Source organism: Hevea brasiliensis, chromosome 2 (genome assembly GCF_030052815.1).
Source record: "Hevea brasiliensis isolate MT/VB/25A 57/8 chromosome 2, ASM3005281v1, whole genome shotgun sequence".
NCBI lineage: Eukaryota > Viridiplantae > Streptophyta > Magnoliopsida > Malpighiales > Euphorbiaceae > Hevea > Hevea brasiliensis.
The window spans coordinates 67,166,757-67,191,185 of record NC_079494.1 but is presented as its reverse complement, the minus strand read 5'-3'; positions in this window follow the sequence as shown (position 1 = coordinate 67,191,185).

Here is a 24,429-nt window from a genome sequence, read left to right as displayed (position 1 = left end):
CTATGTGGTTTACTATAAGTTTCACAAAGTCGATCTGACAGTGCATTTCTGGGCTTCTACTGAGTTTGCTAATCCGATCGGGGTGGTTTCTATCCAGAAAATCTATCTCTACCTGATTCGCATGAGCTAGATCCTCCAAAGTGCTTTCTTTTTCCTGACCCACTATCAGGAACTTGATCAGTAGTATTTCTAATTTTCTCTTTTTCTTCTATACCCTTTTTAATTTTTTCTTCATTCTCAATTCTTTCCAGTTCAAGGGCTTACGATATTAGCTCTGAGAAATTATGGAGTAGGAACCCCACAACTTGCATTCTTAGACTAGGCCTTAACCCGGTCTCAAAACGTTTACATCTGTCTCTAGGAGTAGTAAGCAGGCTTCCTGCATAATGACTCAACTCATATTCTACCACTGTTCTGTTCCTTTGCTTCAAGCTTGAGAACTCCTGTAGCTTCTGGTCCACGTAGGTATCTGGGATATATTTTTGTCTGAACTCTCTAAGAAAGTCATCCCATGTCAGCACTGGAGGTTCCACCAAACTGTGGGGAATGGTTTTCCACCAGTCATATGCATCCCCCTATAGAAGTGAGATTGAGTACTCAAACTTCAGCTCATCGGTGCAATGCAGCTTCCTAAAAACTCTTTCCATCATTTCTAACCATTGTTCTGCCTCTAACGGATCCACTGTCCCCTTGAACTCAGTAGCCCCATATTTAATCAGCTTGTCATACTGCCTAGCTGAAGGCTGTGGTTATACTACTGGTCTCTACTGTGGGGCTTGAGTGGGCATGTTACCAGCCATCTGTTGGAACATCACACCCATCTACTAAGCAAATTGAGTAGGGAACTGTGGTATTGAGGGGATTGGTGCAGCTGATCCACTCACATTTTAAAGGGCTGGGGCTTCCCCTTGTACCTCAGCCTTTATTGATTGATCGACTGAATGGTCCCCTTCTTCCATAGACAATTAGAGGATATTATACCTCCTAAACAAATAACACAAGGAGATTTCCTCTTGTTAGTGCATATTTATAATACAATGTACTGTATGTATCAAACAATGACATTGAGCAGTTGTACTATGAAGAAAGAATATTCAAATTACAGGTCAAAACAGAATTTAAAAACTAGTTCTGATACCACTAAAACATGTCACACCTTACCCCTCCGTAAGGCATAACATGATCCCGTAGTATACCTAATGAATTACCAAACTTCGCCTACTGATAATTCATTAAATAAGCTACAAGGGATTCTAAACCTTTTCTTATTTCTTTTTATAGTGGTGAGCACTTTTGACAAGTGTAAAAATTTTTTTATCTGAAGTGAACCAATTAACAAATTTGAAGTAGCAATAATTTCTGTAAAAATTTTGGCAGAGTGCCATCTGTATTTTGAGTAAATCAGTTCTTTAAAAACCTATAAAAAAAAGCACTTGCAATATATTTCTTCAATCCCAAACTCCAATAACAGTTCAACACAATAAATTTCTCAACATTTGTCAACTCAATTCAACAATAATTTTTTAGTATTTCCAAAAGCAGAGAAAAGAGAAATATGTCAAAATATTTTTACAGGCCAAAATAATTTACAATTTTAGTTTACAACTGCTTAAGACCAAGTACAATATATATATAAAGAGCACATACATTACAACAAAAACTACAAAATATGGTATACTCAATATACCCGGCGAAATCTCAAAATGTAGCACAAGCAGCCTACTCTGCTGCTCTGTCTGTCTGTCTACCTGCGATAGCAATGAAAAAGCTATCGCTGAGTAAAATTTACTTAGTGGTGCCCAATAACAATTTAAAATGTGGTATATAAAATATTTATCGACAATTCACAATTCAAATGATTCACAATTTCATGTCACAATTTTCAAAGCTCATATAACACAAATTTGATCAAACAATTTAATAAACATAGTGTTGCCAATCAGAAATATAACTTAGGTCATGACACAAATTTTTTGAACATGCCATGTTGTACACCACGACAAGGCATACTCACCTCACTAATCGAAATCAATGAGGGAGGTGGCTAGCTAGCTAATGAGAACTCATCTATACTCACCTCAGATTGATAAGTCAAAGAGGGAGGAATATAGTCATACTCACCCCATAAATGGAGGAAGAACATAGTGATATTGCCATGCGAAGTGTGAATCAAAAATAATTCCAAATCACAATATTTAAATATTTCATACAAATCACAAATCACATTTTATATCAATATTTCCATTTGCAAATTAGGCAACACTATAATTTTCAAAAAATATTCTCAAAGCTAAAACAATAAAAAAGTATTCATAACTCATTTCTCTAAATAAATTTTCTAGTAAAAGCAGTGAATATAAAAAGTATTGTGCACAAACCTCGGATGAGTCGCCTCTTGGCCTTGACTCAATGTTCCTTATGCTCTTCAATATCCTTTTCAACTGAAACACACAATTTAAAGTTTTTCAGTACTCAGTTAAATTGTTTATAATTATAAGGTTCCATAATTAAATTTTTTTAATTCTATTGTTTTCCTTAGTCAACCTATAATGTTGACCCTTGATGCACTCTAGGTGAATTAGGTTTAATGTTACCAATATGTCACCTTTTCTATTTCAATATGATACCAATATAGTGCAATTTACCATTTTTACAATTTCGCATTCATTGCCAAATTATTTCAAGCATCATTGTATGTAAATGTCGAGTTCTCAATTTTCGTGTGCTAGATTTGTCTAGCTTAAAGTCCTATTTCCCTTATTTTTTAGCTTCTGGTCAAAGAAGCAAAATTGTAGCCCTATGTCTTATTGCACTCGGGGCAAAATTTCAGGTCATTCTGAGGTGTACAGACCAAGATATAGTCAATTTACTAAAGCTGGACAGATTGCACCTTTAATGCAAAATTTGGTCAATTTTAGGTCACATTTAGTTCTGGCAGTTTTGGTGCCTGAACTTTTGCAAGCTATTTGACTTGGTTCTGGCCATTTTTGGGTTTTGGTGTCTTCATAAGAATTGTATCTCTATATCTAAGCTATCCATGGTAAAAATTTTAGGTCAATTGGACCTGTTTTGAGTGAGTTATTGTCATCCTAATGACAACTATTCAAATGGTTAAAAATCTGGGTTTGCAAGGTTGCCATTCCGAATTTGGTCTTTTCTAAGGTCAGTTTCTAAGAAAAATTTTGGCAACATTTCTACATGAAAGTTGGCCTATTTGGTGTCTAGTTTCACACCCCATTGGGCTCATACCAATTGGGTTCACAGTTTTGCACTTATGACCTAATTTAGGTGATGCCAACATACACAACCTGCATTTGAACATCGCACTTTAAATTTTGACAATCCTCCTCCTCCCAATATTTCAACATTTAATCATGGCACTTCTATATATATTGTACACAATTCCAGCAAGCATTTTCGGCAGAACACTCAAGTGGTCAATGCACACAATACACCATTAATGTTTAACATTTACTTCAACCCAAATTCAATGTACAACAACACATATATCACACATACACTTCCATGGCAATTACACAAACTGCCCACCATTCAACACCATCATATTTAATTGATAAATTTTATAAACTCACACACAAATTCATGATATTTAAGGCTACCTAACGTGGCAGTTTACTAAAGCATCAAAGTCCACTTTTAAACCCTTAATTCAAGCACTAACATACATATACTTGGATATTAACTTACTACAACTTTCATTTGAGTTAATCAACCTTAATTCCCATCCATTTAATATAAGAATAAGTCACCAACCATGCGTTTTCATGGCTGCCAAAACTAAGGTTCACCAATACTCAATCATTTCCTCAATTTTTCTTAGCAATTCAACTTACCCAAAGCTCAACACAAGGATTAGTGAAGGAAAATGGAAACATTAAGTTCTAACCTTTATTTGGAGTTTGCTAAACCTCACCAAAACTTCGTTTTTTACTACCTATGTGTTGCCCATGATGTGTAGACTAACTTTAATGAAGAACTCTTGAAGAAACTAGGGCTTGATCATGGAGGATTGGAGCTTCATGCATGAATGGCCATGGAGTTTTATAGGAGAGCATTTTCGGCTATGGATGAAGAATTGAAGGAAATGAAATGAGTTATTGGAGAAATCTGTCCACTTTAGCCCTTTTATACCCCATTATCTTTAGGTTAATTAATATATATTATGCTCCACTAACCTTAGGTTAATTAGTTTAATAATCCACTTTTAATTATTCCAAATTATACCACTCATTTTTCCTTAATTGCATTTCATGTATAATTTCATTTTTCATGAAATATTCAAAATTTAATACTACATATTTTTAATGGACATTTAGGTCAAAAGTCAACTTGAGGTGTTAAATGACCAAAATGCCCTTCTTCAGGTTGTATTTTGGATTTTTCAGTACTACTGATTTACTCCGTATACCGCTGATTTTCTTAAATTTTTGTTTTTGTTTATATTAACTTACTAGATTTTCTTTGACATTTTCAATGTCAATTACACCTCTGTATACCTTTAATTTGGTCCCGAAAATATTTCCTGGGGTCCCCCGCTGTCCAAGGTTAGTCAACGATCCTCGCCGTAACTTCCCGGTACGGTCACCCATCGCTACGGGTTCAGCTCGTTTAACCTAGTTTCATTTTCTCTCTTCTATTTTTCTTTAATTTTTCTTGTATTTTTTTATTTATTTCATCATTTTAAAATGATCGAACACTGGTTACTGGAACAGTAGAACGCACTACCGAACATAGGGGTGTTACATGAATGGTATGTTGAAATATAGATTATGGAACTGTAATTAATTTGTAGATCATGCAAATCATGAATTTATGTAATCAATCTGTAAATCATGTAAATTAATGAAACTTGAGAATTTACATATCTAAATTGTGTATGAATGGAAATGCATGGAAATGAATATGAAATTGAGATATATGAATGAGTATGTGAATTACAAGAATTGAATGTGAGATGAATATGATGAGCATGAATGATATTTTTATTGTAAAATATTATTGAAAATTTCAAGTAGGTGAATAGTGAAATACGTCAACTGATAATAAAATAGAGGAAACTCCGCTGATTTCTCTCTGGTAAAAAATAATTGATATGAAAATATAACAAGATTAAATTATGAAAATAATAAAGTAAGACAAGATAGGGTGCTCCGGCACCGAATGTAACACACTTCGCTTGGCTACACTGTAGTCGGGTGAGGAGTGTTATATTTATTGGTATCAGAGCGCGATTTAGGCGTTTCTGGACCTAGATGGACTACATGTCATGCATTGCATTCATAAGAGTCGAGGTGATACTGTTGCAGATCTGTATTTCCCGTTTATTTTAGGTTAAGGTATGGAATAAGAGAGTGAAGAGACAATGAGATAGCAAATGGAGATGTGAAGGAGACTATATTTAAGATGAAAAAGGATGAGTATAGAACTGTTTGAGGATAGGATTGAGAATAAGGAGAAAGTGAAGTATGATAACACGAAAAGGTAAAGAAGTAAGGAGGTAGTAGCTCCTCGACTATTTACACCGAGTAAATGTCACACCCTACCCCTCTATAAGGCATAACATGATCCCGTGGTATACCTAATGAATTACCAAACTTCACCTACTGATAACTCATTATATACAGTATAAGGGATTTTAAACCTTTTCTTATTTATTTTTACAGTGGTCAGCACTTTTGACAAGTGTAAAATTTCTTTTTTATCTGAAGTGAACCAATTAACAAATCTAAAGTAGCAACAATTTTTGTAAAAATTTTGGCAGAGTGCCATCTGTATTTTGAATAAAACAGTTGTTCAAAAACCTGTAAAAAAGTACTTCCAATATATATTTCTTTAATCCCAAACTCCAATAATAGTTCAACACAATAAATTTCTGAACATTTGTTAACTTAATTCAACATCAATTTTCCAATGTTTCCAAAAGTTGAGATAAGAGAAATATGTTATAATATTTTTACAAGCCAAAATAATTTACAATTTTAGTTTACAACTGCTCAAGACCAAGTACAATATATACATACACTGCACATACATTACAACAAAAATTATAAAATATGGTATACTCAATATACCCGGTGAAATATCAAAATGTAGCACAAGCAGCCTACTCTGCTGCTTTATCCGTCTGTCTACCTGTGACAGCAATGAAAAAGCTATCTCTAAGCCAATGTCTCAGTGGCGCACAACATTAAGAAAATACAATTTAAAACCATGAACCATAAATCATATGAACTGTGGATACTTAAAATCATAGTTGAATTCAAAAGACAGTGAATATCATAAAGAATTAAACATCCATTTCACAATATCACAATAAATATCAATAAATCACACACACACACAGCTTAATCATGATTCAATAGTCCAATTCATCCCAAAAGCTGATGGCTAGTGAGAAATAACATAGCTAGCTAGCAATAATATGAGTACTCATCCTGTTCATCCTCAACTGACGCACACCTCAACACTTCAGTCAGAGAGGGAATTCAAAGCCAATTCGTCCCACTAGACAAGCTAGCAAGGAATTCAATCAAATATACATGATAGCTATGGTTTCAAACAATTTACAATATTTTTCAAGCAATAAGTATCCATCAAATTTCCTTTCAAACAATTTTCCACAATTTAAAATAATAACATACAAATAGTCATAATTTATTTCAATTGAAAAATTTAAAAGAAATAACTATTGTGCACAAACCTCTGAAGAGTAGCCTCTTGGCCCTGACTTAGTGTTTCCTTTCCCTTCCCTGAGTCTTTGCTAACTGAAACATACAATTTAAAGTGTTTCAGTACTCATTTAAACTGTCTCTAACAATAAGGTTCAATAATTAATTTATTTAATACTATTGCTTTCCTTAGTCATATAATGCTGACCCTTAATGCACTTTAGGGGAATAAATTTTTAATGTTACCAATATGTCAAATTTTATAGTCCTTTAGTGTTGGTATAAGTTACCAATTTCATTTTTAAGGGTATTGCATTTTATTGCAATTTATCGGATTTCGGTATGCTATTTTGACCTAGCCAGATGACCTAGTTACCTCAGTTTTCGGGTTCTGGTCCAACTTACAAACTTGTATGTCTATGTCTTAGTGAACTTTTGCCACAAATTTTAGGTCATTTGGAGTTTACTAGACCAAGTTATGGTCATTTTACTGTTGCTGGTTAGATTGAACTAAAATGGCAAACTTAGGTCATTTATAGGTCATTTCCAGTTCTGGCAGTTTTTACACCCGAACTTGTGCAAGAATTTTAACTTGATTATGGTCATTTATGGGTTTTGGTGTCATCATAAGAGTTGTAGCTCTATGTCTAGTCTATCCATGGTAAAACTTTCAGGTCATTTGGACTTGTTTTGAGTGAGTTATGGCCAGAACACTAACTGCTGTCCAAATGGTCAATTTTCAGGTTTGCAAAGTCATAATCCATATTTGGTCAATTCTCACATCACTTTCTGGACAGAATTTAAGTAGGCTTTCTTCATGAAATTTGGCACATTTTTTGCCTAGTTTGACCTCCAATTGGCCTCATACTAATTGGAGTCACACACTTAGGGTTATAGGCCCATTTGCACACTGCCCTTTACATGCCTTTCAAACATCAAACCAAACACACATTCACCAACTATATCCTCACTTCTCCAAACCATTCTGCATTTGGCACTAACTATAACCATTCATTTCTTTACATTATAGGTCAACTTGGACAGAATATAACCACCTCACAATACACCAAATGCAATCATAATTCACAAAGTCCAAACTCAATAATATATACACATAAACACTTCTAATTATTACACATACTTCCATCATCAATTTACATACCTTATCACTACTATTCTACACACATATGCTATTTTTTGTATAATACTTCAACAACATTTCATGAACTTAAACATTATCAACCTTCACCATGAGGCTGTGCAAGTCACACATTCACATCAAACTTCCATTTTCACTTTTCAAGCTTACCATTCAAACTTTATATATGGAAATCAACTTCAATACATATAAACACTTAATTTAACATCTCAAACTATCATTTACATGCAAAAAAGAGCTATACATGATGAACTCCCATGGCTGCCGAAATGTAATATCATCATAACTCACCAAACTTCAACTTTCCTTCCATAAATCCAATCACCACAACACCCACACAAGCTTTAATGGAGAAAGGATGAAGAAATGAACATGTACCTCGAGTGGAGCTTGTCAAAACTCCTTCAAATCTCCCCCTTCTTGCTCCCAAACTGCTGCCCAAGAGGTGTACTCTAACTTTAGTGAAGACAACTTGATGATTGGGTGGCTTGATCATGGTGAATTGGTCCTTGCATGGTGGACGGCCATGGATGAGAGCTTGGAGAGGATTTTCGGCTGTTTTGGAAATGAGAGGTTGAAGATGAGGTTTCTGCCCACATTTGTGATATTTTAATGTCCACTAACTTAACTTAGTGGAGCACTAAGTTTGTTTAAAGATTTAATAATCCAAAGTTTCCAAATTTGCTATTTTACCTCATTTCTTTTACTATTTAAATTATGTACCACCACTTAAATTTTTATGACATTTTCAAAGTGTAATACCGCTTATTTTTAATGGACATTGAGGTCAAAAGTCAACTCGGGGTGTCAATTGACCATAATGCCCCTATTTGAGTTGTATTCCTGATTTTTCGGTAACACCGAGTTTTGTCATTTTCTCGATTTCTCATTTTTCTTTGTACTAATTAATTAATTTTTCTTTGATATTTCTAATGTCATTTATGCTTCAATAGATGTTTATTTAAGTCTTAAAAATATTTTCCAGGGTTTCCTGCGGTGCAGGGCTAGTCAACGGTCTACGTTGCAGCTTCCCAGTGCAGTCACCCATCATTACAGTTTTTGGCTCGTTTAACTTGGTTACATTTTTTTGCTATTATTTTTACTTTGTTTTTCTTGTATTTTCCTTTCTTGTATTTTATTATTTTATGTCTCCTCACTAACATTTAAATGTATTCTAGGCATCCTAGCTATTCAGACAGACATTGGTCATCGAAACAGTAGAATGCACTACTGAACATAGGGGTGTTACAATTTTGCCCCCCTTAAAATAAATTTTGTCTCGAAATTTTACCTGGCATCAGTCTTTGAACAACTATGGGTGCTGTCTCCTCATGTCCTCTTCATGTTCCCAAGTAGCTTACTGACCTGTATGATGGTTCCACAGCACTTTAACCAGGTGTATCTGTTTATTCCTCAGCTGCTTCACCTCATATGCCAGAATTTCTATGGGTTCTTCCTCATATGAGAGGTCTAAACTTACCTCAATCTCTTTAACTGATAGAAAGTGAGATGGGTCAAATCTGTACCTTCTTAACATGGACACATGGAAGACACTGTGTATCCTTTCTAGCTCTGGAGGTAATGCCAACCGATATGCCAAAGGACCCACTCTTTCCAGAACCTCATATGGTCCAATGAAATGAGGACTCAGTTTCCCCTTTCTGCCAAATCTCATAATCCTCTTCCAAGGGAAAACTTTGAGGAATACCTTATCACCTACTGCATATTCAATATCTTTTCTTTTCAGATCAACATAGGACTTCTGACAGTCTGATGTAGCCTTGAGTCGATCTCTGATCAATCTGATCTTTTCCTCTGTTTACTGAATAATTTCTGGCCCAATCATCTTTCTTTTACCTACTTCATCCCAACATAGGGGAGTTCTGCAATTCCTTCCATACAAAGATTCATGTGGAGGCATCCCAATGCTTGATTGGTAGCTGTTGTTATAAGCAAACTCAATCAAAGGCAAGTGTGTATCCCAACTACCTTCAAACTTAATCACACAAGCTCGTAGCATATCCTCCAAGATCTGAATTACTCTCTCAAACTGGCCATCTGTCTGTTGGTGGAATGCCGTGCTGAAGTTCAATCTAGTTCCTAGGGCTCTCTCAAGACTACCCCAGAATCTAGAAGTGAACCTAGGATCTCTGTCTGATACAATCGATACTGGCACTCCATGTAGTTTTACAATCTCATTTATGTACAATCTGGCCAATCTCTCCAAACTATAGTCCATTCGGACTAGCAAAAAGTGAGCAAACTTGGTCAGTCTGTCACTTATAACCCATACTACATCATGACTATTCTGTGTCCTTGGAAGTCCCATCATAAAATCCATAGTTATTCGTTCCCATTTCCACTCTGGTACTGATAATGGATGTAACAAACCTACTAGTACTTGATGTTCTGCCTTCACTTGCTGACAAGTTAGGCATTTGGAAACAAAGTCAGCTACATCCCTTTTCATACCCATCCACCAGTAATGCTCTTTCAGTCCTCTGTACATTTTAGTTCCACCAGGGTGCATAATAAAAGGAAACTCATGGGCTTCCTTCATAATGATCCGTCTCAATTCCATATCATTAGGAATGCACATTCTGCCCTGATTTAGCAATAAACCATAATCTCTCACAGAAAATTCAGGTTTCTTACCCTGCTGGACTTCTTTCAGTAGCTTCTGATATTTTTCATCACTCTGAACAGCCATTCTGATCTAATCAATCAACACTGGCTGTACATGCCATGCAACTACTGTCTGTCCCTCATCATCAATCTCCAAACTGGCATGCTGTGCTTTCAACTCATTTACCATGGACAATGGAGAAACTCTAAGACTTGTTATAGTCGTGCGACTTAAGGCATCAGCCACCACATTTGCTTTCCCTGGCTGATATCCTATTAAGCAATCATAGTTTTTAATCAGTTCTAACCATCTCCTCTGCCTCAAGTTCAATTCCTTATGGGTGCCCAAGTACTTCAAGCTCTTGTGATCTATGTAAATGTAGCATTTCTCCCCATACAAATAGTGTCTCCAGATCTTCAGAGCAAAAACAATAGCTGCAAGCTCCAAATCATGTGTTGGGTAGTTCCTCTCATTCGGTTTCAGCTGGCGTGATGCATAAGCAATGACATTCCGATCTTGCATCAGTACACAGCCTAACCCATTGTGAGAAGCATCACTATAAACTATGTATTCTTTACCCAGGGTAGGTAAAGTAAGGACTGGAGCTTCAGTCAAACACCTCTTCAACTCATCAAAACTCTGCTGGCATTTATCCGTCCACTGAAATTTCACATCTTTTCGAAGTAGCTTGGTCAGTGGAGAAGCTGACATAGAAAACCCTTTCACAAACCGGCGGTAGTATCCAGCTAAACCTAGAAAACTGTGAATTTCTGTGATATTCCTGAGCGCCTTCCAATTAAGGATAGATTCTACCTTGCTGGAATCTACCTTGATCCCTTCAGCTGATACAACATGTTCCAAGAAAGAGATTTCGTTCAGCCAACATTCACATTTCAACAATTTGGCATATAGTTGTTTCTTCCTTAAAGTCTATAGTATAATTCGCAGATGTATGTCATACTCCTTTGCATTCCTCGAATATATCAAAATATCATTAATAAATACCACCACAAACTGGTCGAGATATGGTTTGAAGATAGTATTCATCAGATCCATAAAAGTAACTAGAGCATTAGTTAACCCGAATGGCATTATCAGAAACTCATAGTGTCCATATCGAGTTCTGAACGCAGTTTTTGGAATACTCTACTCTTGCACTTTCAACTGATAATAACCAGATCGCAAATCAATTCTGGAGAATACAGCTGCACCCTTCAATTGATCAAATAGATCATCAATGCGAGGCAATGGATTTCTGTTCTTTATTGACACCTTATTCAACTGCCGGTAGTCAATACATAAGCGGAGAGTGCCATCTTTATTCTTAACAAATAATACTGGTGCTCCCCAAGGTGGCACACTAGGGCGGATGAAGCCCTTTTCAAGTTGTTCTTGCAACTGTACCTTCAACTCTGCTGGTGCCATTCTGTATGGTGTTATGGAGATTGGATCCACACCAAGCATAACATTAATCTCAAACTACACTTCTCTTTTCGGAGGTAATCCTGACAATTCATCAGGAAACACATCTGGAAAATCATACACTATAGGAATGTCCCTCAATGCTGGACTCCCCACTTGGGTGTCTACCACATGTGCCAAGTATATTTCACACCCCTTTCTGATCATTTTTCTAGCTAGTGCAACCGAAATGATGTTTGATGGTAATAGCTGCCTCTCCCCATGTATTACCACATCACTGTACTGAAGGAGACCAAAAGTGACTGTCTTCAGTCTACAGTCAATCATGGCATGATGCCTGGCTAACCAATCCATGCGCAAGATGATATAATAATCTTTGAAGGGCATTTTAATGAGATCAGACAGAAAAGTATGTCTTTGGATCACCGAAGGACAATCCCTATACATTTTATTAACCCTGACCTCTTGTCCTAGCAGACTTATTACTAGCACCTCAAAGTCCATTTTCACACACGGAACAACAATGCAATCAATGATGCTAGTACTCACATAGGAATGGGTAGAACCCGGATCAAATAACACAAACACATCTTGATTAAAAGTTGAGAAGGTACTAGCCACAATATCAGATGTCTCAGCCTCTTCTCTCTGTCTCATTACGTAAACTCTGACTGGAGCACTGCCTTGCTCTGATTGATTCATTGTGCCTTGGCTGCTTGCTGGACTACCTCTACCCCTGCCTCTACCTCTGCTAAGTGGTTCTGAACCTCTGGTGACAGGATTCTGAACTGACCCTTCAGCAGTAGTAGGAGGTGGCCCAACTCTACGGGCACTAGTGCAGTCTTTGACAAAGTGTCCTGTACCTCCATAGTTATAACAGGCTCTTGTGGCCTTATAGCATACCCCACCATGATTTCTTCCGCAAGTTTCACATTGGCGGGGAGGGTAGGAACTTCTGGTAGTCTGCTGACTAGATAGAGGAGGTCTCTGTCTTGTAAATCTTCCCCTACCAAACTTTTTACCACCTCTGCTCTGTCCCCCAAAGTTCTTTCTCTTTCTACTAGGACCACTGGAACTCTGATCTACTGACTTTCCCTCTTTATCTTTTTCTGTCTTCTCTGATTTCTTTTTCTCTGGGCCGCTTCTGACTCAATTCTTTCTAATTCCAGTGCTTGAGAAATGAGCTCAGAGAAGTTAGTATGTTTGAATCCGACCACTTGTAATCTGATACTAGGCTTCAAGCCGATTTCAAACCTCTTACATCTTTCCCTGCTGGTTGAAAGGAGACTCCCTGCATAGTGGCTCAGGTGGGAAAACACCCTTTCATATTCTGCCACTGATCTACTTCCCTGTTTCAGACTTACGAACTCCTGTAGCTTCTGGTCCACATAGGCATCTGGGACATATTTTTGTCTGAACTCCCACAGAAAGTCATCCCAGGTTAGTACTGGAGATTCCACCAAACTATGAGGAATGGCTTTCCACCAGTTATATGCATTCCCCTGTAGTAGTCACACTGAATACTCAAATCTGAGCTCCTCTATACAATGTAGTTTCTTGAACACCCTATCCATTCTCTCTAACCATTGTTCTGCCTCTAGAGGATCTAGTGTTCCCTTGAACTCAATAGCCCCATATTTAATAAGCTTTTCATACTGCCTAGCTGAAGATTGTGGTTGTACCACTGGTGTTTGTAGTGGGACTTGAGTAGGCATGTTATCAGCCATCTGTTGGAATATTGCAGCCATCTGCTGAGCAAACTGAGCAGAAAACTGCAGTACTGAGGGGGATGGTACGGTTGATCCACTCACATTGTGTAAGGCTGGGGCATCCCCTTGTACCTCAGCCTCTATTGATTGATCGACTGAACAATCCCCTTCTTCCATAGTCTGAGGATCTTAGACCTCCTGAACAAATAACATAAGGAGATTTCCTCCCGTTAGTGCATATTTATAATGTAATGTATTGTATGTATCAAACAATGACATTGAGCAGTTGTACTATGAAGAAAGAATATTCAGATTACAGGTCAAAACAGAATTTAACAACTAGCTCTGATACCACTAAAACATGTCACACCCTACCCCTCTGTAATGCATAACATGAACCCATAATATACTTGATGAATTACCAAACTTCGCCTGCTAATAACTCATTAAATACATTACAAGGGATTTTAAACCTTTTCTTATTTCTTTTTACAGTGGTGAGCACTTTTGACAGGAGTAAAATTTTTTTTTTATCTGAAGTGAACCAATTAACAAATCTGAAGTAGTAATAATTTCTATAAAAATTTTGGTAGAGTGCCATCTGTATTTTGAATAAAATAGTTCTTCAAAAACCTGTAAAAAAGCACTTCCAATATATATTTCTTCATTCCCAAACTCCAATAATAGTTCAACACAATAAATTTCTCAACATTTGTCAACTCAATTCAACAATAATTTTCTAGTGTTTCCAAAAGCTGAGATAAGAGAAATATGTTACAATATTTTACAAGCCAAAATATTTTATAATTTTAGTTTACAACTACTCAAGAACAAGTACAATATATACATACAATGCACATACATTACAACAAAAATTACAAAATATGGTATACTCAATATACCCATCGAAATCTAAAAATGTAGCACAGGTAGCCTGCTCTACTGCTCTATCTGTCTGTCTACCTGCGACAGTAATGAAAAAGTTATCGCTAAGCCAATGTCTCAGTGGTGCACAATATTAAGAAAATACAATTGAAAACCATGAACCATAAATCATATGAACTGTGGATACTTAAAATCATAGTTAAATTCAAAAGACAGTGAATGTCATAAAGAATTAAACATCCATTTCACAATATCACAATAAATATTAATAAATCACACACAGTGCTTAATCATGATTCCATAGTCCCATTCATCCCAAAAGCCGATGGCTAGTGAGGAATAGCATAGCTAGATAGCAATAATATGAGTACTCATCCTATTCGTCGTCAACTAACACACACCTCAACACTTCAGTCAGAGAGGGAATTCAAAGCCAGTTCATCCCACTAGACAAGTTAGCTAGGAATTCGATCAAATATACATGATAGCTGTGCTTTCAAACCATTTGCAATATTTTTCAAGCAATAAGTATCCATTAAATTTCCATTCAAACAAATTTCCACAATTTAAAACAATAACATACAAATAGTAATAATTTATTTCATTTAAAAAATTCAAAAGAAATAACTGTTGTGCACAAACCATTTGTGATATTTTAATGTCCACTAACTTAACTTAGTGGTTACATTTCATTGCTATTATTTTTCCTTTGTTTTTCTTGTATTTTCCTTTCTTGTATTTTATTATTTTATGTCTCCTCACTAACATTTAAATGTAGTTATAGGCATCCTAGCTGTCCGGACAGACACTGGCCACCGGAATAGTAGAATGCACTACCGAACATAGAGGTGTTACAGTAAATTTCAAGGACGAAATTTTTATTAGAGGGGAAGAATTGTAACACCCTCACTGTAGCAATTCCGTACATTCTACTATTCCGATGACCGGTGTCAGTCTGGACAGCTAGAAAGTTTGGAAAAATATTTAGACTAGAGTGAGGAGTCATAAATAACTCAAATAAGCGTAAGAAAAATTAAGGAAAAATTTTAGAAATAAAATACAACCAAGTTAAATGAGCCGTACCCTAGCGATGGGTATCCCAGTGGGAAGTTGCGATCTTTGCAACTAGAAGCCCTAAACCAGGGAGAAAAATCATAAAATAATTTTGGGGACTCCAGAGAAGAGTCATTGAGGTTTCTATAGCATTAGAATACCAAGAAAATGTTTAGAAAAATTTTTCAATCGGTACAGACAATTTTAGTCTGTTAAGCCAAACGAAGGGCATTTAGGTCATTTCGTCTTCAGAGATGATTTTTGGCCGACCTATCCAGTTAAGTAAATAATTATTATGATCTAAAATATAAATAAATATCGCTAACAATTAAATTAAAAATGAGTAGAAAAGAAAAGAAAAGAAAAAGAAAATGAAAAAAAAAACCTAATTATGACATCATATGATGTCAATAAAAACCTATCCACCAATCACAACTTGACAAGCCTCTTAAAAGGGATAAAAACTAAATAAAAATGAGACAAAATGAAAAACAATTCTGCACTCATCTTTCCCATTTAGCCGGCTTACTTTTCTCTCAACCTCGATGAGTGTTGTTTCATCTTTTTCTTCCATTTCCCATGAATTCTCACTACTAAACCGTAAGCATCTTTCATTAAAACTTGTCTAAACCGCTTGAAAAAGTGTTTGGCTACCAAGAAAAGCCAAGAAAGTGAAGGAAAATTTAAGATTGGATGAGGGAAAATTCTGCTCACACAAGGGTTAGTGCCTATTTCTTCTCTTTTTCTTTAGATTTTGTGCTAGTAACATTATTTATGCTAGGAAATTGAGAAAATTGAATAAATATGTGCATGTTTGGGCCTCTACAAATTTTGGCAGCTGTATGGGGGGATGTAGTTATGATTATTTTGATGGATTAAAGTGGATTAGAGGTGGTGTTTGAAGTGTATATGTAGAGTGATAATGAATTAGTATGTTTAATTGATGTATATGCATGAATGGACATTTGAAAACTAGGGTTTGAGGCATGAAGTTAGGGTTTGCTCATGTAATGGTATATTAGCATTGTAATGGTCAATTAGTGACCATTTGAATGTGTGTGAGGAGGAATTGAAGTGAGTAAGGATAATGGAGTTGAGTTTAGGCATGCTGCCCTTGGTGACCTGCAGAACTGGTTATAAGTCCAGTAGGTTTGGGCAGCCATAAATGGAGTTGTATAGGTTCAATTGGTGCAAAGCCAATTGGACATGAAACGAGACACATAATGGCACAACTTTGGTGAAGAAACCCTACTCAGAAAACCAAAGCAAGTTGACCTAAAAATTGCCTTAATTCGGGTGACTTACATTCTACCTGGGCAAAATGACCAAATGAACAGTGTTTATCATTTGGTCATAACTCAGTGTAGAAAGGTCCAATTGATCTGAAATTTTACTATCAGAAAGCTGAGACATAGACCTACAACTTTCATGAAGAATACAAATCCAAATTCTGATCATAACCTAGTCAAATTGCCAACCAAACTTAGGTCACCAAATCTGACAAAACCAAATTGCCCAGAAATTCTGGATATAGGTCAATCCGGCCAGTTATGGTAAAATGACCATAACTTGAGCTACAAAACTCCAAATAGAGTGATTCAAAAAAAGAAATGTAACTAGACAAAATAAGAAACAACTTTCATGAAGACAATTTTTCCAAATTCCTATTTTACAAATAACCAATGGAATAGTAAAATTAGTGCTTCAAATCTGAAAATTTTGAATAACTAACACTAAGCTTTGAAATGGTATTGGCAATCAATACCAATAACTTTAGAATGCAAAATGTGGTATCTTGGTGAACTTAGATTCAATAAATTTATTATGTATGAAAAATTCAACAATTTAAATGAATAGTAATGTGAATAGTAATACAAAGACACAAAGTGTAAGAACTATATTGTTAAATGGAAATTAAGGCCATAAATTTAAAATCCATGAAATGTTCATGGATTGCTTGAAACATGAAAAGTAAGCCACCTAATTGATGTGAATAGGTAGTTAGGGCTTCTATGCCCATCACAAATAGAATTCATAAAATTAATAAATGAGAAAGGAAAAATGTTTTAAATACAATGGTATATGTGAACCATTGTTTTGAATTATGATCAATATGAATAACATGATGAATGAATAAATGAACCATATTAATGTATGAATGAGACATTAGTTCTCATTATTGTATAAAGGAAAAGTACTTTGAGTACAATGGTATAAAAGGATAATTGATGTGAATTGTGATTATATAAATGATCAAATGAATGTATACATTATAATTGAAAATTATTATGAAATAATGAAGTCATAAAACACAATATATTAATATTTAATGATATTATATGCCCTTGTATTACCTAGACATGTGTGTCAGATTGGATAGTTTGGCATGCCAATAGAGTATTGTTTTAGCAGTATTGCGAAAGGCTTTATGCCTGTATTCATCGCTTTATGCCCGCATCCATGGCTTTATGCCCGCACTCATGGCTTTTATGCCCGATTATGTGTTATCATGGCTTTTTAGCCATACTGACTGCATACGTGGTTGACGTTCTGCGTCCCATGGTATGACGGCCCGAGGCACCACGGTGTCCAGTGCCAACAACCCATTATCTAGTTTAGTTAGCCTATCGTAGATTACTTGGGCAGTCTAATTTATTAAAACAAGTTATGAATATTTGCAATTAAAAAAGCTAGAAAAATAAATAAATGAGAAGAAGTTCTGAAATGCTTAGCGCGATGGATTTGTTTCCTCGTATAGGCACTGAAGTTAAAGCCCAGCGAATACCAAATAAAGATTTTGGAGTTCTAATCTACAGAGTGTTCAAGGTTGTCACCTCCTCAGCAATGCATGTAGATAGGGCCCATATAGATCATATTATGTATTTTGTACATTATAATTAGTTATTATTTGTAATGTAAACTATGAATGGTATGTTGAAATATAGATTGTGGAACTATAATTAATTTGTAGATCATATAAATCATGAATTTATGTAATCAGTCTGTAAATCATGTAAATTAATGAAACTTGAGAATTTACATATATAAATTGTGCATGAATGGAAATGCATGGAAATGAATATGAAATTGAGATATATGAATGAGTATGTGAATTACAAGAATTGAATGTGAGATGAATATGATGAGCATGAATGATATTTTTATTGTAAAATATTATTGAAAATTTCAAGCGGCTGAATAGTAAAATACATCAACTGATAATAAAATAGAGGAAACTCCGCTGGTTTCTCTCTGGTAAAAAATAATTGATATGAAAATATAACGAGATCAAATTATTAAAATAATAAAGTAAGACAAGATAGGGTACTCCGGCACCGAATGTAGCACACTTTGCTCGGCTACACTATAGTCGGGTGAGGGGTGTCGCATAGAAAACTTGTTCAGTTATACATTGTGAAATTATTGTATTAATTATGGGTTTGTCACATAGAAAACTTGTTCAGTTATACATTGTGAAATTATTGTGTTAATTATGGGTTTTGAGAACTACTGTGTTGCCACTTTGTGGATGAAAATTTGACTTTGGAAATTTATTGTGTTTTGCATAAAATATTTGAATAACTTGATTTAAATTGTTTTTGATTCACACTTGGCATGGGAATATCACTATGTTTCTCCTCCATTTATGGGGTAAGTTTGACTATATTCCTCCCTCTTTGGCTTCCCAGTCTGAGGGGTGAGTTTGGATGAGTACTCATTAGCTAGCTAGCCACCTCCCTCATTGATTTCGATTAGTGGGGTGAGTTTGCCTTGTCGTGATGTACAGACGACATGTTCATAAATTTTGTGTCATGGCTTAAAATGTGTTATTGATTGGCAACACTGTGTTTATTAAATTGTTTGAATAAATTTGTGTTGTATTAAGCTTTGAAAATTATGATTTGTTATAAATGTGATTTGAAAAGTTGTAAAATGCGATTATGAGATTTTTGAATTATAATTTGTTCATAAATGTTTTATGTTATGCATTTTATACTTTATTGTGCACCACTGAGTATTTTTATACTTAGCGATAGCTTATTTTGCTGTCGCAGATAAGAGCAAGGAAAAAGCAGCAGGGTGAGCAACTGAATTGGCAAGGACTTCGCTGATCTTTTTGTACGGGTATTATTTTATACCCAATGTAATGTAGTTTGATGTAAATAAATATTATTCATATGTATTAATGTAAAGTTGAGCAATTGTATTTATAAACTCTAATAGTATTATTTTTGGATTTTATATCTGTAAATTAAACTTGTGAATGTAAATTAGCTTTACTGAATGCAATATTGATGGAATTATTTTGAAATGGTTTGATCTAAAAATTTTAAGTTGAATTGAGATTATTTGGAGGTTGAGAGTTGTGGAAATATTTATTAGAAGTGTTTTCACAGGCCTTTGAAGAACTGTTTTCTCCAAATACAAACGGCACTCTGTCGAAATTTTTTCAAAATTTACGGACAAATAAAAATGGACAAAAATTTTTACTAGTTTTGAAACTTCAATTAAATATTTTTAATTCTTACTAAAATGCTCACCACTTCCAAAATGTAAGAAAATAGTTTTAAAATCCCTTGTAGGATACTTAATGAGTTATCGGTAGGTGGAGTTCGGTAGTTCATTAGGTATTCTACGGGATCATGTTTTGCCTTACAGAGGGGTAAGGTGTGCCAAAATATTTATTATGCTTTTGATTTAAATTGTTAAAAGATTAATTATTTATGTTTGAAATAGCAGTAAATGTTTAGTAAATTATTAAGATAGTTTATGAAAAATTGAAATGAGATACATTATGTAAATAGTGAAAGTGTGGTGGCCAAATTGCAAAAATTGGAAACTTTAAATAAATTACCATTATAAGTTTTAATAGTGCTCCACTAACTTCAGCCTTTGGACACCTAAAGGGACACTTGGAATGTTAAAAATTCATCTTTAACTTCATGTGGAGAACCAGCCGAACCCATGCTCTCCCAAGTTCTCCCATGGCTGTCCACCATAAAGCTTAAGTCCACCATTGATTTAGCCATCCTTTACACTAGCTCCCTTCATTAAACTTGACCACCATACCTTGCGCAGCATACTAGCAGCAAGAAAGATAGGATTTGGTAGAGTTTTGAAGAAGTCCAAAAGAGGTAAATGTGTATTTTTCAATCTTGCTTCATTAAACTTTGAGTGGATGTTGTAGGGAGTTTTATGGAAGAAATTTTGAAGTTTGATAGAGTAATGGTGGTACACCATTTTGGCAGCCATGGAAACTTACTATTTGTTGCTTGTTTTCATTTGTAAATGGTTGTTTAAGATGTTGGTATAGGTGCTTATGTATATAGAAATAATTTAGATAATGTATACTAAGTGTACGTGTAATAGTGCACTTGGTTTTGGAAGCTTGGAAGCTATTTGAAGGAGATGTGTAATTCGGCAACTTTTAAAGTGTAGTTGAAATGTGTTGTTTTATGGTTTGGTTTATTGAATTATGTTAGTTATAGTGGCAGCAAGTATATGTGTATAATAGATTGGAATTGGATATGTAAATGGGGTATGTTTAAGTGGTTAAATTATGTAAATGGACTTTGGAAAATTCTGAGTTATAATGTGTATGTTGAGAATGGTTATAAGCTGTCCAAAATGACCAAAATGTGTTGTTAAGTGTGTTATTGGTATGGTACAAACCAGAATTGGCATGAAAGAGTTAGCTTGGTAAGTATAGAATGTGTAATTGGTAAGTGATGAAGAATGTGTAGTAGGGCAGTGTATGTTTTAGCTTAGAAACTAAAGTGTGTGACTCCAATTGGTATGAGAGCAATTGGAGGTGAAACTAGGCACAAAATGTGCCAACTTTCTTGAAGGAAGCTTACCTAAATTCTGCCTAGAAGGTGATTTGAAAAATGACCAAATCCGGATTAGTGACTTGAAAGCCTGAAAATTGACCATTTGGGCAGCAGTTAGTTTTTTGACCATAACTTACTCAAAACAGCTCCAATTGACCTGAAATTTTTACCATGAATAGTTTAGACATATATCTACAATTCTTATGAGGACACCAAAGCCCAGAAATGAGCAGAACCAAGCCAAATGGCTTGCAAAGATTCAGGTACCAAAACTGGCCGAACCAAAAGTGACCTAAAAATGACCTAAGCCTACCATTTTAGTGTATTCTGTCCAGCATTGGTAAATTGACCATATCTTGGTCTATACAACTCAGAATGACCTAAAATTTTGCCCCGCGTGCAATAAGACATAGACCTATAAGTTTATAGTTTGGACCAAAACCTGAAAAACCGAGGGAACTAGGTCATCCGGCTAAGTCAAAATAGTATACTAAAATCCGGTAAATTGCAATAAAATACAATACACTTGAAAATGAATTTGGTAACATATATCAATACTAAAGGGCTATAAAATGTGACATATTGTTAACATTAAACCTAGTTCACCTAGAGTGCATCGAGGGTCAACATTATAGGTTGACTAATGAAAGGAGTAGTATCAATAAAATTTAATTATGGAACGTTATGATTAGAAACAATTTAACTGAGTACTGAAACACTTTAAATTGTGTGTTTTAGTTGAAAAGAATATTGAAGAGCATAAGGAACACTGAGTTAGGGCCAAGAGGCATTTATCAGAGGTTTATGCACAACAGTTATTTCTTTTGAATTTTCAATTTAAATAAATTATGACAAATTATTTGTTATTGTTTAAATTGTGAAAAGTTGTCTTAATGATATTTGATGGATACTTATTGCTTGAAAAACATTGTAAATGGTTTGAAACCACAGCTATCATGTATATTGATTGAATTTCTCACTAGCTTATTTAGTGGGACGAATTGACTTTGAATTCCCTCTCTGGCTGAAGTATTGAGGTGTGTGCCTGTTTAGGACGAATAGAATGAGTACTCATATTATTGCTAGCTAGCTATGTTATTCCTCACTAGCCATCGGCTTTGAGGACAAATTGGACTATGGAATCATGATTAAGCTATGTGTGTGATTTATTGATATTTATTGTGATATTGTGAAATGGAGTTTAAATTCTTTATGACATTCACTGTCTTTTGAATTTAACTATGATTTTAAGTATCCACTGTTTATATGATTTATGGTTATGGTTTTAAATTGTATTTTCTTAATGTTGTGCACTACTGAGACATTGGCTCAGTGATAGCTTTTTCATTGCTGTCGCAGGTAGACAGACAGACAGAGCAGCAGAGTAGGCTGCTTGTGCCATATTTTGAGATTGCACCGGGTATATCGAGTATACCATATTTTGTAGTTTTTGTTGTAATGTATGTGCACTGTATGTATATATATTGTACTTGGTCTTGAGCAGTTGTAAACTAAAATTGTAAACTATTTTGGCCTATAAAAGTATTGTGATATATTTGTCTTATCTCAGCTTTTGGAAATACTGGAAAATTGATTGTTGAACTGAGTTGATAAATGTTGAGAAATTTATTGTGTTGAACTATTATTGGAGTTTGGGATTGAACAAATTATTGGAAGTGCTTTTTACAGGTTTTTGAAGAACTATTTTATTCAAAATACAGATGGCACTCTGTCAAAATTTTTACAGAAATTATTAATACTTCAAATGTGTTATTTGGTTTTACTTCAATTAAAAAAAATTTAACACCTGTCAATAGTGCTCACCACTGTAAAAAGAAGTAAGAAAAGTTTTAAAATCCCTTATAGTGTATTTAATGGGTTATCAGTAGATGAAGTTTGGTAATTCATTAGGTATACTATGGGATCATGTTATGCCTTACGGAAGGGTAGGGTGTGACATGTTTTAGTGGTGTCAGAGTTAGTTTTTTTCAATTCTGTTTTCACCTGTAATTTGAATATTCTTTCTTCATAGTACAACTACTCAATGTCATTGTTTGATACATGCAGTACATTACATTATAAATATACACTAACAGGAAGAAATCTCCTTGTGTTATTTGTTCAGGAGGTCTAAGATCCTCAAATTGACTATGAAGGAGGGGATCGTTCAGTCGATCAATCTATAAAGGCTGAGGTACAAGGGGATGACCCAGCCCTACACAATGTCAGTGGATCAGCCACACCAGCTCCCTCAGTACCGCAGTTTCCTGCTCAGTTTGCACAGCAGATGGCTGCAATGTTCCAATAGATGGCTGGTAACATGCCTACTCAAGTTCCTCTACAGACACCAGTGGTACAACCATAGTCTTCAGCTAGTTAGTATGACAAGCTGATTAAATATGGGGCTACTGAGTTCAAGGGGACAGTAGATCCTTTAGAGGTAGAATAATGGTTAGAGAGAATGGATCGGGTGTTCAAGAAACTACATTGTACAAAGGAGCTCAGATTTGAGTATTCAGTGTCACTACTATAGGGAGATGCATATGACTAGTGGAAAACCATTCCTCATAGTTTGGTGGAACCCCCAGTACTAACCTGGGATGACTTTCTGCGGGAGTTCAGACAAAAATATGTCCCAGATGCCTATGTCGACTAGAAGCTACAGGAGTTCTTAGGTCTGAAATAGGGAAATAGGTCAGTGGCAGAATAGGAAAGGGAATTTTCCCCCCTAAGCCACTATGTAGAGAGTCTCCTTGCTACAAGTAGGGAAAGGTGTAAAAGGTTTGAAACTGGCTAGAAGCCTAGTCTCATACTACAAGTGGTCAGATTCAAGCATACTAGCTTCTCTGAGCTTATTTCTCAAGCACTGGAATTAGAAAGAATTAAGTTAGAAGGGGCCCCAGAGAAAAAGAAATCAGAGAAGACAGAAAAATAGAAAGAGGGGAAGTCAGTAGATCAGAGTTCCAGTGGTCCCACTGGGAAGAGAAAGAACTTTAGGGGACATAACAAAGGTGGTAAAAAGTCCGGTAGGGGAAGATATTCAAGACAAAAACCT